The sequence below is a fragment of the Dendrobates tinctorius genome, unplaced genomic scaffold (genome assembly GCF_039654945.1).
Source record: "Dendrobates tinctorius isolate UK_male_01 unplaced genomic scaffold, ASM3965494v1 ptg000086l, whole genome shotgun sequence".
Classification (NCBI taxonomy): Eukaryota; Metazoa; Chordata; class Amphibia; order Anura; family Dendrobatidae; genus Dendrobates; species Dendrobates tinctorius.
The window spans coordinates 70,672,284-70,688,632 of record NW_027361754.1 but is presented as its reverse complement, the minus strand read 5'-3'; the positions used below and the strand labels follow the sequence as shown (position 1 = coordinate 70,688,632).

The 16,349-nt window shown below is 45.4% G+C and overlaps 1 protein-coding gene across 3 annotated transcripts in view; it reads left to right on the top strand.

Annotated features, from left to right (window-relative positions):
- Positions 1 to 147: 147 nt before the first annotated feature.
- Positions 148 to 16,349, top strand: part of VPS13D (vacuolar protein sorting 13 homolog D) — a 438,357-nt gene continuing 422,155 nt past the window's right edge. For all 3 annotated transcript variants that reach the window (XM_073585587.1, XM_073585586.1, XM_073585585.1), the window contains exon 1: positions 148 to 278. The gene's annotated coding sequence lies outside the window, so the exon portion shown is untranslated. The remainder of the gene's footprint in view (positions 279 to 16,349) is intronic.

The following is a 16,349-nucleotide window of genomic DNA, read 5'->3' as shown; positions in this document are numbered from 1 at the left end:
GACTGTACGGATAGAGTTTCTCAAGGAACCGAAAGTTACTGTAAAAAGCACAGTCTCCTCCAGAGGGCGCCCTAACATCTCATATCTAAACCTTCTATGACATTGACAGCCAGTTTATGCCCCACTTCCGGTAAGCCACCGGAAGTGGGGCATTGTCGCCGGTTGTGGAGTGTGTCCGGTAGTAGTTGTGCGTTGTACCGGAGTACAAACATGGCGTTTTGAGTGCGCAGCTCTTGTTGCTGGGAGCTACGAGCTGGTGCCGGAGGCCGCGCTGTCCGGTGAGTGGTGGCGTCAGCTGACAGGTGGAGGTGATGGAGGACGCGCCCCCTGGTGGGTGTAAGGTGCAGTGCGCCCGAGCTGTCAGCGCTACAGGAGAGTGCGCACCGTCCATTACTGCGGGAGGACGGGACCTTCACTGCTATTATCATCCCCAATTCTAGAAGATCCAAAGAAAAATGGCGACAGCTGCATTCCTTCTGCTCATTTATTACAAGACTTACTGAAACCAAAAGTAGCCATTGTATTGGTTGCTATTGGCAACCACGCTCTGTCCGCACCGCCACGTGAGCGTAGTCTAAAATCCGCTGCTTTAGATATCAGCCCTGATAATGGCGGAGTAGCCGTACTCCTGGAAATCAAGCGCCGAGCCCCTTTATTTCCTAAAGATGGCGGACAGCAGCGGCCGTGCGTTTTGCTTATACAGGATTTATGTTTCTGTGCACGTTTAGCTTTGATTTGGTGATAAATCGGCTCATATAAAGCCAGATAAGCGACTTCCACGCTCTCCCGTTAGGCCAGGGTGGGGAACGTTTTCTGCTGGGGGCCATTTGGATATTTATATCCTCTTTTAAAGTTATCAACTTGAAAATTTACTCTGCTCCATTACATCAGACAATTAATAGGGGATGTCGGGACTTTGTGAAAAAACATAAAATGTGCCTAAGCGCATGGTGGCAAGTAGTCGGTACCTTCCTGCCTGTTGTGACGGCACCGTTCTTTCCCGCCATGGACCGCTCCTGCCGGGGATTCAGCTGCCTCTGCTGACAGGCAGGGACTTCCAGCGACATTCTGACTGACAGTCGGCTCCCCCGGTTAGGCAGCAAGAATCTGGATGTCAATAAGAAAGACGTCGGAAGTGCCACCCCGTCGATAGAGCGGAGTGGAAAAGAAGCCTCCGCACTGTCGACAGGACGTCGGCACAGGCAGCTGAATCGCCAGCAGGAGCGGTCTGTGACCTGTCTGTGCTGGAGAAAACCAGCGCTGGGCTCAACAGGCAGATAGTAAAAACTACCTGCCACTAAGTGCTTAAAGGAATTGTCCGGTCAAAACTGCTAAGTGTGCAGTCACTCTGTGTGACTGCAGACTTATGAATCACCCAAGCACATGCACTGTGTTCTGCGGAGATTCGCCGGGTCGGTGCGGGGAATGGCGGGCATGTATGTGTTGGGCTATGTGCACACGTTGCAGAATTGCCTCGGAAATTTCTGCGGGAATTCCTGAATTCCTTTCCGCGGGAAATATGCGAGCAAATCGCATTTTAATTTCCGCCTATTTCCCGCAGAAAAACTAGCGATTTGTGAGCGTAATTAGCTTGCAGAATTGCTAGCGTTTTCCAGTGATCTGTAGCATCGCTTGGAGAACTGATTGACAGGTTGGTCACACTCATCAAACAGTGTTTGATGAGTGTGACCAACTTGTTACTATTGAGGCTGCCTATGAAGCATCAGTAGTAAAAAGATTTAATGTTAAAAATAATAAAAATAAACGTGTTATTCTCACCTTCCGGCGTCCCGCACAACGTTCCCGATCATCGCGATGCTCCCGGCAGGTCCCGTTCTCAGTGATGCATTGCGACAATGACCTTTGATGACGTCGGGGTCTTGCGAGATTGCTACGGTATCGCGAGACCGCGACGTCATCAAAGGTCATTATCACAATGCATCACTGAGAACGGGACCTGCCGGGAGCATCACGGAGGCCGACGCTTCTGAGGGGATGAAATAAGTCTTGTGGTTCTTGTGTAATCAGTTTTAGCAGTTTTCAGTTAATGAGATGCCTGTGCTCCGGGGTGGACTGTAGGCAGAGTCCTGCTCTAAGCCAGAGAAACCAAGGAGAGACCTGCCCACAGGCCGCCCAGAAGCACAAACATGTTCCTCATCATAGAGACAGACTGTTTGTGCTTCAGGGCGGCCTGTGGGCAGGTCTTTCCTTGGTTTCTCTGGCTTAGAGCAGGAGATAAGACTCTGCCTACATTCCCGCCCCGGAGCACGAGCATATCATTAACTGAAAACTGCTAACACTGTAATCAGAACCACAAGACGTACTTCATCACCCCAGGTAACATTTAAATCTGTGTAACAATCCCAATGTGACACTGCCTGTAGTTTACTTAGTAAAATCCTGCTGACAACTTCCTTTTAAGTCCTTCTTTTTTTCTTTATATAATGTCCCAGATATACCCTTTACTGAACTCCCCACTAATGTGACGGCTGGAGCTGCTTCTCTTTGTTGCAGCTATGATGTTAGGTGGTATGGGTTGATGTTGCTACTTGTAACTGCTTTTCCAGATTTGCATTGGTCTAGAGCGCAGGCGACTCGTCGCAATAAGTTTTGTAAAGATATTGCAGCAGTAAGGCATAGACCTCACAGGAGACATGGGGCTGCTGTGGCATAGACCTTACCAGAGACACGGGGCTGCTGCGGCGTAGACCTTACCGGAGACATGGGGCTGCTGCGGCATAGACCTTACCGGAGACACGGGGCTGCTGCGGCGTATACCTTACTGGAGACATGGGGCTGCTGCGGCGTAGACTTTACTGGAGACATGGGGCTGCTGCGACGTAGACTTTACTGGAGACATGGGGCTGCTGCGGCGTAGACCTTACTGGAGACATGGGGCTGCTGTGGCGTAGACCTTACTGGAGACATGGGGCTGCTGCGGCGTAGACCTTACTGGAGACATGGGGCTGCTGCGGCGTAGACCTTACTGGAGACATGGGGCTGCTGCGGCATAGACCTTACCGGAGACACGGGGCTGCTGCGGCGTAGACCTTACTGGAGACATGGGGCTGCTGCGACGTAGACTTTACTGGAGACATGGGGCTGCTGCGGCATAGACCTCACAGGAGACATGGGGCTGCTGCGGCTTAGACCTCACAGGAGACATGGGGCATATGTTCAGGAGCAGAGGAAGAGCGAGAGAAAGCCCATGCTTGCGGAGCCCCCCATAACAAGGACATTACGATCCCCACCCTCTGCCTTTCATTTCCAGAGGTCCGAGGACGCAATTCAAAGAACTTTCACCCCTCCTTAAAGACCCTAAACAATTTTTTATCTCCGGGAAAATTTTCGGGTAACTTTACCGGTGGGTCGGGGTTCACAAGAGATACATCAGTGGGGCCCCTCTCCCGGAACCCTGACGGAACAGACCCCTGTAGAGCATCTGCCACATCTCTCTGCACCTGTTGGTACAAATGAACCAGGTCATGCTGCTCCATAGACAGCTTCTGCATAACCTGGGAGAGCTCAACAACCTGGGCCGTGAGAGCCCGTACCGGATCCGTAATGTGCTAACTCCCCACCACCAGGGGAAGACTGTATGGTCAGTTATAATGTCACGACTCCCGGGTATTACTGCTTTGGGGAGAGCTGCACACAGCAGCAAGAGAGCTGAGTGGCGGGAAACTCACCAGGTACAAACAGGACTTGGACCATGTGACAGAGTAGGAGGTGGCGAGGGTGGAGCCAGACGCCGGGTGCAGAGGAGACAATAAACTCAGGAGAATAATCAGACAAGCTAAGATTGGTACCAATGGGGTGAGACGGGATTGTCAGAAGGGAAGCCAGAGGTCAAAATGCCAGAAAGAGCAGTGCCGTACAATAGGGACAAACTGTAACGGAGTAACAATAGCCAAGCCAGGAGGTCAGAAGCGAAGAAGACAATAGTACGAAAATGTGAGACAGAGAACAGAGTAAGCGGAAAGACCGGGTCATACATGGGAGGCAATCAAGCAATGCAATATACACGCATACCAGGGGGTCAGACACACAGTCAGAACAACAGTATAGCTGACAGGGAATCCTAGTCTGGATTGAGTATAAATACCCCTCCCAGACCCAAAGGGAGGCCAGCAAAATTTAACTCTGAGAGAGCAGGACATTAACCATTTTCTATACCATGACAAATGCGACTTGGGACTCTGCCACCCCTCCTGCACTTCCTCTGGGGGTAAAGCGGGGTGGTAATGTGCGGCCAGGGTCCTCCTGCAGCTACCCGGCATCCTCCTCTCCACATGCCGGCAGAATCTGAAGGTTTCTAGGAACCTTCCACGACGGCACTAATTTCTCTCCCTATCTGATGTTCTTATTGGATGATTCCTGCACTTTGGTGGTAACTATTCATTCTAGTGTGTCCGTTAAAACACTGGTGGTTGTAGGAAGGGGAGGGGTATTTAACCTCTTTATGTTTCCGTTCCCCCATTAGGGTAGGGAGACATCCTCCGATGCTGCTGTCGTGGAAGGTTTTGTTTCTGGTGTCTTTCGACAGCTCTTTGGTTCTTCACCATAGTGGAGTTTGGAGTGTGACTGTTTGAGGTTGTGGACAGGTGTCTTTTATACTGATAACAAGTTCAAACAGGTGCCATTACTACAGGTAATGAGTGGAGGACAGAGGAGCCTCTTAACCCTTTAACCCCCAAGGGTGGTTTGCACGTTAATGACCAGGCCAATTTTTACAATTACAACAAAACTAAAGGTGGCCGCGCTTATAACGCTGTGTAATGAATATATCACCCAAGCTGAAAATAGCAGTCAAACTTTAAAAACAGGCATTACTCACTGTTGCGAAGGCTAATTATGGCTGATCATATCGCTCTTGTATTCACAATTGTTGGAAAGAAAAATCTCTGAACTGAAGCAAAAGAAGGGAGCGTCCTCCCGTTTGCAAAAAAGACACAGCTCCCCGCAGGAGAGCGCGTCCCCCTGGGCGGCAGACAGCCACGGCCGATGGCGCCGCCGAACAGTAGCGTGGTGAGCAGGGGGCGTGACTGGCGGGGGGCGTGAATTGTGGGTGGTGACGTCACCGTGCAAGAACCAATCCTGACGCGTTTCTGTGAAGCCGTCCCCCTTCCTCAAAGGTATGGATCATACACTGCCACCCACACTCTATATACCCCCGCCTCCACCAGGAAATAACGCACACTAAACCCATTATGTGGCGCAACCTCCTTAAACTGAATACTGCACAAATAAAAAACTGAACTTTATTCAAACAAAAAACTGATGAATGGGACAATTAAGTGCAAAACGCTAAAATCAATTATAAAAAAAATAAAAATACAAATGGATATAGAACAAACTCCACCCCCCAAAATATTTCAATTGGTGGTTATAATTCCAACAATAAATAATGAATGATATCCAAAAGGACAGTCCTTATCTACAAGGGTACCAAAAAGGATCTTTTTATTACAAGAAAAAAGAATCCTACATACAAAAAGAAAAAAAGGAGGCAACATATATGGGTCACAAAGCATATAGTTCAATTTCATGATTAAGCCCATTTGGCACCAAACTATCCAATGTAAAAATCCACCTGGATTCGACCCTCGACATACTCTTAATATAGTCACCACCCCTCGGATTTTTTTGGACCTTTTGAATGCCAAAAAAAGTGGACCCCATGCATGTCTTGCCATGTTTCTCCACGAAATGGCGGGACAGTGGATGTCCTAAAAATCCCTTAAAGATATTGTTCAAATGTTCTTTTATTCTCTGTTTAAGTTTTCTTTTTGTACGACCAACATAGAACTTATTGCAGGGGCATTTTACTATATAGATAACCCCCGTAGAGTGGCATGTTAGATTGTCCTTAATATGGAACATCTCAGTTTTATCCATATTCCAAAAAGTGGTCTGCGTGATTCTCTTGTTTCTCACCTGCACACAACATGAACAATTACCACACGGGGTAAAGCCCCCCGTAAAGTTGGAATGTCTCCCATTTAATGTATTGCTACCATTTAATAAACCCTTTTTCTGGGTGGGTGCTAGCAAATTGCCAATATTTTGAGCCCTTCTATAAACAAACCTGGGTTTCTCAGGTAAAAGCTCTCCCACCAATTTATCTCTCTTTAAAATAGGCCAATATTTCTGGATGATCTTAGTAAAAGCTCTAGGATTATTATGAAATTGAGTGATAAAGGGTAATTTACCAATCTCTTGTTTAATATTCGGAGGCAATAATGATATTGTCATTCAAGGGGCGGATAAAGGGGGAGGTATTGTGGTTTTGGATCGCAAAGAGTATCATGAGGAGTCATTAAGACTCCTCAGTGATAATATCACGTACAAAAAATTATTTGGTGACCCTACTTCTCAGTTTGTCAAAAAACTGGATGTTTTAGCCCAAAGAGGCAAAGTTTTGGGTATTTTAAATAAAAAAGAATTTTGTTTTATTAACAATAGGTCACCGAGTTTAGCGGTATTTTATCATATCCCTAAGATCCATAAAAATCCTAGCCACCCACCAGGAAGACCGATAGTCTCTGGGATTAATTGTCTTACTGCAAATCTGTCGGAATATGTAGACACGCATCTACAACTTTGTGTGTCTGGGCTTCCGGCTTATTTAAAGGACACCAGAGATACTATTAAAAGCTTGGAATTGGTGAAGTGGGCTCCTAATTGTTTTTTGGGTACTCTGGATATCAAGTCCTTGTACACTGTCATTAATCAAGAAAAAGGGTGTGATGCTGCTGAGTATTTTCTTCACAAATCCAAAATGTTTAACCCCCTTCAAATATCATTTATAGTAGATAGTATGAGATTCATTTTAAAACATAATTATTTTAGTTATTGTAATCAGTTCTATCTGCAGACTTGGGGCACGGTTATGGGTACAAAATTTGCCCCGAGCTATGCAAATTTATTTGTTGGAAGGTGGGAGGAGTCCAATATTTTTCACAATGACCATTTGAGAGAGGGATTAATTTATTGGCGGCGCTTCATTGATGATGTGCTCTTCATTTGGCAGGGGTCCCAGACCAGTTTAGACTCCTTTTTGAAGGAGATTAATGATAATTAATTTGGTTTAGAATTCACTTCAAGTGTCAGTCCCACTAACATCAATTTTTTGGATCTTAATATTTTTGTGGAAAATAACTCCATTTATACTAAATGTTATCATGAGGATGTGGACTGTAATAGTTATATTCACATGAACAGTTGTCATCTCCCTTTGTGGCTTTCAAATATCCCAAAGAGCCAATTCATGCGCATTAGACGCAATTGTACTAAAGATAGTGATTTTGATATTGAAGCCAGTTTTTTACAAGCTCAATTTGTGGAGAAAGGGTATGATGTATCCATTGTAGATCGAGCTAGACATGTAGCAAAATCGGTTTCTAGGAGCAGGTTGATCAATGGGGAGAAACAGGCCTTGGGTATTCCGAATATTAAACAAGAGATTGGTAAATTACCCTTTATCACTCAATTTCATAATAATCCTAGAGCTTTTACTAAGATCATCCAGAAATATTGGCCTATTTTAAAGAGAGATAAATTGGTGGGTGAGCTTTTACCTGAGAAACCCAGGTTTGTTTATAGAAGGGCTCAAAATATTGGCAATTTGCTAGCACCCACCCAGAAAAAGGGTTTATTAAATGGTAGCAATACATTAAATGGGAGACATTCCAACTTTACGGGGGGCTTTACCCCGTGTGGTAATTGTTCATGTTGTGTGCAGGTGAGAAACAAGAGAATCACGCAGACCACTTTTTGGAATATGGATAAAACTGAGATGTTCCATATTAAGGACAATCTAACATGCCACTCTACGGGGGTTATCTATATAGTAAAATGCCCCTGCAATAAGTTCTATGTTGGTCGTACAAAAAGAAAACTTAAAGAGAGAATAAAAGAACATTTGAACAATATCTTTAAGGGATTTTTAGGACATCCACTGTCCCGCCATTTCGTGGAGAAACATGGCAAGACATGCATGGGGTCCACTTTTTTTGGCATTCAAAAGGTCCAAAAAAATCCGAGGGGTGGTGACTATATTAAGAGTATGTCGAGGGTCGAATCCAGTTGGATTTTTACATTGGATAGTTTGGTGCCAAATGGGCTTAATCATGAAATTGAACTTTATGCTTTGTGACCCATATATGTTGCCTCCTTTTTTTCTTTTTTTCTTTTTGTATGTAGGATTCTTTTTTCTTGTAATAAAAAGATCCTTTTTGGTACCCTTGTAGATAAGGACTGTCCTTTTGGATATCATTCATTATTTATTGTTGGAATTATAACCACCAATTGAAATATTTTGGGGGGTGGAGTTTGTTCTATATCCATTTGTATTTTTATTTTTTTTATAATTGATTTTAGCGTTTTGCACTTAATTGTCCCATTCATCAGTTTTTTGTTTGAATAAAGTTCAGTTTTTTATTTGTGCAGTATTCAGTTTAAGGAGGTTGCGCCACATAATGGGTTTAGTGTGCGTTATTTCCTGGTGGAGGCGGGGGTATATAGAGTGTGGGTGGCAGTGTATGATCCATACCTTTGAGGAAGGGGGACAGCTTCCCCGAAACGCGTCAGGATTGGTTCTTGCACGGTGACGTCACCACCCACAATTCACGCCCCCCGCCAGTCACGCCCCCTGCTCACCACGCTACTGTTCGGCGGCGCCATCGGCCGTGGCTGTCTGCCGCCCAGGGGGACGCGCTCTCCTGCGGGGAGCTGTGTCTTTTTTGCAAACGGGAGGACGCTCCCTTCTTTTGCTTCAGTTCAGAGATTTTTCTTTCCAACAATTGTGAATACAAGAGCGATATGATCAGCCATAATTAGCCTTCGCAACAGTGAGTAATGCCTGTTTTTAAAGTTTGACTGCTATTTTCAGCTTGGGTGATATATTCATTACACAGCGTTATAAGCGCGGCCACCTTTAGTTTTGTTGTAGTTTTTTTCCAGTGGCAGATAGCACACTCAATTTGCCAGGTGTGTCAGCAGCTTATCCATTGACTGTGTATTTGCAGCGCCGATGTGTTTTTTGTCTTTTTTGAATTTTTACAATTATGGTCACTGTCCCTTTATGAGATAATAGCTCTGGAATGCTTCCATGGATCCCGGTGATTCTGACATTCTTTTCTCGTTACATATTGTACTTCATGTTAGTGGTAAAATTTCATTCATATAACTCGCGTTTATTTGTGAAAAAAACAGAAATTTGGCAAAAAAAATTTTTTGTTAGGAAGTTATATGGGTTAAAAGTTGACCAGCGATTTCTCATTTTTGCAACACCACTTTATTTTTAGGGACCACATCACATTTGAAGTCACTTTGAGGGGTCTACATGATAGAAAATACCCAAAATTGACACCATTCTAAAAACTGCACCCCTCAAGGTGCTCAAAACCACAATCAAGAAGTTTATTAACCCTTCAGGTGCTTCACAGGATTTTTTAAATGTTTAAAAAAAGGAACATTTAACTTTTTTTCACAAAAAAATTATTCAGGTCCAATTTTTTTTTATTTTACCAAGGGTAACTGGAGAAAGTGGACGGCAAAAGTTATTGTGCAATTTGTCCTGAGTACGCTGATACCTGATATGTGGGGGGGAACCACTGTTTCGGCGCATGGCAGAGCTCAGAAGGGAAGGAGTGCCGTTTGACTTTTCGAGACGATTTTGCGTTGAAATTCAGATCGGACGCCATGTCACGTTTGGAGAGCCCCTGGTGTGCCTAAACAGTGGAAACCCCCACAAGTGACCCCATTTTGGAAACTAGACCCCCAAGTAACTTATCTAGATATGTAGTGAGAAGTTTTAACCCCCAAGAGCTTCACAGAAGTTTATAACGTACAGCTGTACAATTAAAAAAATCATAATATTTCCACAAAAATGATCTTTTCACTCCCAATTTTTATTTTCCCAAGGGTAACAGAACGCCAAAAGTTATTGTGCTATTTGTCCTGAGTACGCTGATACTCCATATGTGGGGGTAAATGACAATTTGGGCGCATGGCAGAGCTCGGAAGGGAAGCAGCACCATTTGACTTTTGGCTGGAGTTGAGATCGGACACCATGTCGCGTTTGGAAAGCCCCTGATGTGCCAAAACAGTGGAAACCCCCCACAAATGACACCATTTTGGAAACTAGACCCCCCAAGGAACTTATCTAGATGTGTGGTGAGCACTTTGAACCCCCAAGTGCTTCACAGAAGTTTATAACGCCCGGGCGTGAAAATAAAAGAAATCATATTTTTTCCACAAACATGATCTTTTAGTTCCCAATTTTTTATTTTCCCAAGGGTAACAGGAGAAATTGGACCCCAAAAGTTGTTTTCCAATTTGTCCTGAGTACGCTGATACCCTATATGTGGGAGAAAACTACTGTAGGGCCACACGTCGGGGCTCGGAAGGGAAGTAGTGATGTTATGGAATGCAGACTTTGATGGAATATTCTGCGGGTGTCATGTTGCCTTTGGAGAGCCCCTGATGTGCCTAATCTGTGGAAATCCCCCACATGTTACCCCATTTTGGAAACTAGACCCCACAATGAACTTATCTAGATGTGTGGTGAGAGCTCTGAACCCCCAAGTGCTTCACAGAAGTTTATAACGTAGAGCCATAAAAATAAAATCATATCTTTTTCCACAAAAATGATATTTTTGCCCCCAATTTTTTATTTTCCCAAGGGTAACAGGAGAAGTTTGACCCCTGCAATTTGTCCTGAGTAGGCTGATACCCCATATGTGGGGGTAAACCACTGTTTGGGCACATGGCAGAGCTTGCAAGGGAAGGAGCACCGTTTGACTTTTTGAACGCAGAATTGGCTGTAATTGAGATCAAACGCCATGTTGCGTTTGGAGAGCCCCTGATGTGCCCACACAGTGGAAACCCCCCACAAGTGACCCCATTTTGGAAACTAGACCCCCCCAAGTAACTTATCTAGATATGTGGTGAGAACTTTGAACCCCCAAGGGCTTCACAGAAGTTTATAACGTACAACCCTAATCCCAACACACCCCTAACCCTAATATCAGCCTTAACCCTAGCCCTAACCCTAAAGGCCCCGTCACACATAGCAATCTCGCTAGCGAGATCGCTGCTGAGTCACAACTTTTGTGACACAACAGCAATCTCGCCAGCAAGAACGCTGTGTGCCCCCCCATGCTGGTATCGCTGATCGCCGCAAGAAACCTCTGGACATTTTTTCCGTCGCTGATCTCCCGCTGGCCAGCACGCATCGATGCGTGTGACAGGCGGGAGATCAGCGATCAGCTGTAAAATAATAAAAAACATTGTTATTCTCACCTTCCGGCGTCCCGCGCAGTCTTCCCGCCTGTCTCCACGCTCCCGGTCCCAGTAATCCTTTGCAAGTATGACCGCGAGACTTCGCGATCCCGCGAGAACGGACGTCATCGCGATAATTCTCGCAAAGGATTACTGGGACCGGAGAATTATTTTAATTCTATTTTTGACACGAATATGGCATCAGCGCTAACGAACACAGCCATGCCGCGCGCGAAGCGTCGCTGTGCTAATCGCTGGTGAAGCTGTCTGTTTGACAGCTCACCAGCGATCACATAGCGACTTACCAGCGATCCTGACACGTTGATATCGTTGTCGGGATCGCTAGTAAGTCGCTATGTGTGACTCCAGCTTAAGGGTGTGTGCACACTTTGCGGATTCTGCTGTGGATCCGCAGCGGATTTGGCCCTGCGGATCCGCAGCAGTTTCTGCTGCGTTGTACAGTATCTTTATATTCAATGGCAAATGAAAAACGCAGTTCACATGCTGCGGATTTTTCCGCGCGGATTTGCTGCGGTTTTAAATCTGCAGCATGTCACTTCTTTGTGCGGAATCCGCAGCGGTTTGACACCTGCTCCATTACCAGATGTCAAAACGCAGGGGAAAACCGCAGGCTAATCCGCACTAAATCCGCAGGTAAAATGCAGGTCATTTGACCTGCGGATTTAGCCAAATCTGCGCAGAAAAATCCGCTTCAGAATCCGCATTGTGTGCACACAGCCTAACCCTAGCTCTAAGCCTAATGGGAAAATGGAAATAAATACATTTTTTTTATTTTATTTTTCCCTAACTAAGGGGGTGATAAAGGAAGGTTTGATTTACTATTTATAGCGGGTTTTTATGTTTGGCAGCTGTCATAAACTGAAAGATGCTTTTTATTGTAAAAAAAAGTTTTTGCATCACCACTTTTTGAGAGCTATAATTTTTCCGTATTTTGACCCACTGAGTCATGTGAGGTCTTATTTTTTGCGGGACGAGTTGTTGTTTTTATTGGTACTATTTTCAGGCACGTGACATTTTTTGATCGCTTTTTATTCTGATTTTTGGGACGCAGAGTGAACAAAAACCAGCATTTTGATGAATTTCTTTTGGGGGGTGTTGTTTACACCGTTCCGCGTGTGGTAAAATTGATAAAGCGGTTTTATTCTTTGGGTCGGTACGATTACAGCGATACCTCATTTATTTCGTTTTTTAATGTTTTGGTGCTTTTATGTAATGAAAACAATTTTATATAAAAAATTAATTTTGCATCGCTTTATTCTGCGAGCTATAACTTTATTTTTTCGCTGATGACACTGTGTGGTGGCTCATTTTTTGCGGGACAAGATGACATTTTCAGCGGTACCATGTTTATTTATATTCATCTTTTTGATTGCACGTTATTGCACTTTTTGTTCGGCAGTATGATGATAAAGCATTGTTTTTTGCTCCGTTTTTTTTTTTCTTTGAAAGGGTTCACTAAAGGGGTTAACTAGTGGGACAGTTTTATAGGGCGGGTCGTTACGGATGTGATGATACTAATTATGTGTATTTTTATCGTTTGTTATTTTATTTACAAAAAAGAAGAATTTATTGAGGAATTTTTTTTTTTTAATTTATTTGGGGATTTTTTATAAATTATTTTTACACTTTTTTTTAACTTTATTATATTGTCCCAGGTGGGGACATAAGATCAGCGATCTGAAAGGCGCTGCTGCAGGCTTCCTCATGCCTGCACTCAGCAGGCACTGTGGAAGCCGTCTCTCTGCAGGCCCCCAAAGGCCCCCGCGGCCATATTGGATCCGGGGGCCTGCATAGAGGAGACCCTCGGAGCGACGCAGTACATCGCGTCGCTCTGAGGGTCGCAGGGAAGCATCGGAGGGAGCCCCCTCCCTGCGTGCGTCTCTCCTATGCCCCGTACACTGCGATCATGTTTGATCGCAGTGTGCCAGGGGTTAATGTGCCGGGTGTCTGCTGTGATAATGAGCTGACACCCGGCCGCGATCAGTGGCGCTCCCCCCAGAGGGCGCCGCTGATCGCTATGACGTACTATCCCGTCCTTGGGTATTAAGTCCCAGGGCACATGGACGGGATAGTACGTCATATGTCAGAAAGGGGTTAAAGAAGAAGTTACAGGTCTGTGAGAGCCTGAAATCTTGCATGTTTTTAGGTGACCACATTCTTAGGCCATGTGCACACGCTGCGGTTTTTGCTGCGTTTCTGCTGCAGTTTTGACCGCAGCAGAACTGCAGCAGTTCTGCAGCCAGTGTACAGTATATTGTTATCCTATGGGATTAACATTCTGCTGTGCACATGCTGCGAATTTTTACCTGCGGAAAAGCTGCGTTTTTTTTTCCGCAGCATGTCAATTGTTTCTGCGGATTCTGCTGCGGTTTGCCACCTATTCCATTGTCCAGGTGGCAAACCGCAGGGCAAAACCGCAGGCCAATCCGCAGGAAAAACCGCAGGTCATTTTACCTGCGGTTTTACCTGCGGTTCCGCAGATATGAATCCGCAGACGAATCTGCAGTGTGTGCACGTAGCCTTATTTTCCACCATAATTTGCAAATTAAATGTTGCCAAATCAGACAAGCTGATTTTCTTGTTTTGACTCTCATAGTTGTGGTCTACTTCATGTCATCCCATCCACTCCAGAGTTCAGTATAAACTTATTACCCTCACCCACAAAGCTCTCCATGGCTCAGCACCACCCTACATCTCCTCCCTTGTTTCAGTATACCTCCCTACCCGCGTCCTCCGTTCTGCTGATGACCTGAGGTTAGCATCCTCAATAATCAGAATCTCCCACTCCCGTATCCAAGACTTTACACGTGCTGCGCTAATTCTTTGGAATGCACTTTCCAGGTCAATACGATTAGTCCCCAATCCCCACAATTTTAAGCGTGCCCTGAAAACACATTTATTCAGACTGGCCTACCGCCTCAACACATTAACCTAATCTATCCCTGTGTGGCACAGTCAAGAGTTTTACCATAACCAGGTTCCCCACATCATGTTCCCACATGCTTTATGCATCCATTAGCCCTCTGTGTCTGTTATTTTAGAGCACCAGCTTGAAAATTGATTTTAAAATCCGAATTGTTGGCCTACTGAAATGTATATTCAGTAAATGCACTCAATACTTGGTCGGGGCTCCTTTCGCATCAATTGCTACATCAATGTGGCGTTGCATGGAGGTGATCAGCCTGTGGCACTGCTGAGGTGTTATGGAAGCCCAGGTTGCTTTGATAGCAGCCTTCAGCTCGTCTGCATTGTTGGGTCTGGTGTCTCTCATCTTCCTCTTGACAATACCCCATAGATTCACTATGGGGTTAATGTAATGTCAGGCAAGTTTGCTGGCCAATCAAGCAGTGATACAGTTGTTTGTAAACCAGGTATTGGTACTTTTGGCAGTGTGGACAGGTGCCAAGTTCTGCTGGAGAATGAAATTTCCATCTCCAAAAATTCGGTAGAGGGAAGCATGAAGTGCTCGATAGCTACGTCCACATGTTCAGTATTAGGCAGCGCTTTGGATGCAGCACATGTCCGCTGCGGCCAAAGCGCTGCCGGCTTTTCAACACAGGTGACTCCGCATGTGTTCATTGAACAGTGCGGAATCACCGCATCGTATACATTGTACGGTCGACATTTATCTTGCGGAGACTGAGCGTCTCCGCAAGTTAAATAGACATGCTGTGGTCTGGAAAGACGCAATGCATGTCCGTCTCCACAGGTGAGCCACGAGTGCCGATGCACGCGTAGTGGAGATGGGATTTCTTCAAATCCCATCCACTATGCTGTAACATCTGGCCGCTGCGGGTTGGAAGCTGCGGATGTACGCAGCGCCCAACCCGCAGCATTTACTGTCCGTGGGAACATACCCTAAAATTTCCTGGTAGACAGCTGCACTCACATTGGTCTTGATAAAACAGAGTGGACCTACACCAGCAGATGACATGGCTCCCCAAACCATCACTGATTTTGGAAAGTTCACACTAGACCTCAAGCAGCTTGGATTGTGTGCCTCTCCACTCTTTCTCCAGACTCTGGGACCTTGATTTCCAAATGAAATGCAACATTTACTTTCATATGAAAACAACAACATGGACCACTGACAACAGTCCAGTTCTTTTTCTCCTTGGCCCAGGTAAGACGCTTCTGGTGATGTCTATTAATCATGAGTGCTTGACACAAGGAATGCGACACTTGTAGCCCATGTCCTGGATATGTCTGTGTGTGGTGGCTCTTGAAGCAATGCGTCCAGAAGCAGTCCACTCCTTGTGAATCTCCCTAAAATTTTTCAATGGTTTTTTTTTAACAATCCTTTCCAGGCTGCGGTTATCCCAGTTGCTTGTGCCCCTTTTTCTACCACACTTTTTCCTTCCACTCCACTTTCCATTAATATGCTTGGATGCAGCACTCTGGGAACAGCCAGCTTCTTTAGCAATGACCTTTTGTGGCTTACCCTCCTTGTAGAGTGTGTCAATGACTGCCTTCTGGACATCTGTCAGGTCAGCAGACTTCCTCATGATTGTGAAGCCTAGTAAAACAGACTAAAGGGGGTTTTACACATAGCGATATCGCTAGCAATATCGCTAAAACGTCACCGATTTGGTGACGCAGCAGCGATATCGCTATGTGTGATACTTACCTCCGACCGGCTCCCCCGCTGTCTGTCGCTGATCGTGCGAGATTGGGCAGCACCATTTCTCGTCGTCAGCTTCCTGCGGTGACGACGAGCGACGCTGGACGTGGGCGGGAGGACGTCTGGATCGCTGTGTGTGAAAGGTGAGTATCGTGCGCTGCGTCGCTGCTGCATCGCTGTGAGATCTTTGTGTGAAAGCTCACTAGCGATCATTTAGCGATGCACCAGCGATCCTGACCGGGTCGGATCCCTGGTGCATCGCTAAATGTAAAAGGGCCTTTAGGAACCTCTTTAAAGGCTTAGGAAGCCTTTGCAGGTGTTTTTTGTTAATTATTCTAATTTACTGAGACAGTGACTTTTGGGTTGTAAGCCATAATCATCAACATTAACGGGAACCTGTCAACAGTTTTGGCTGATATAA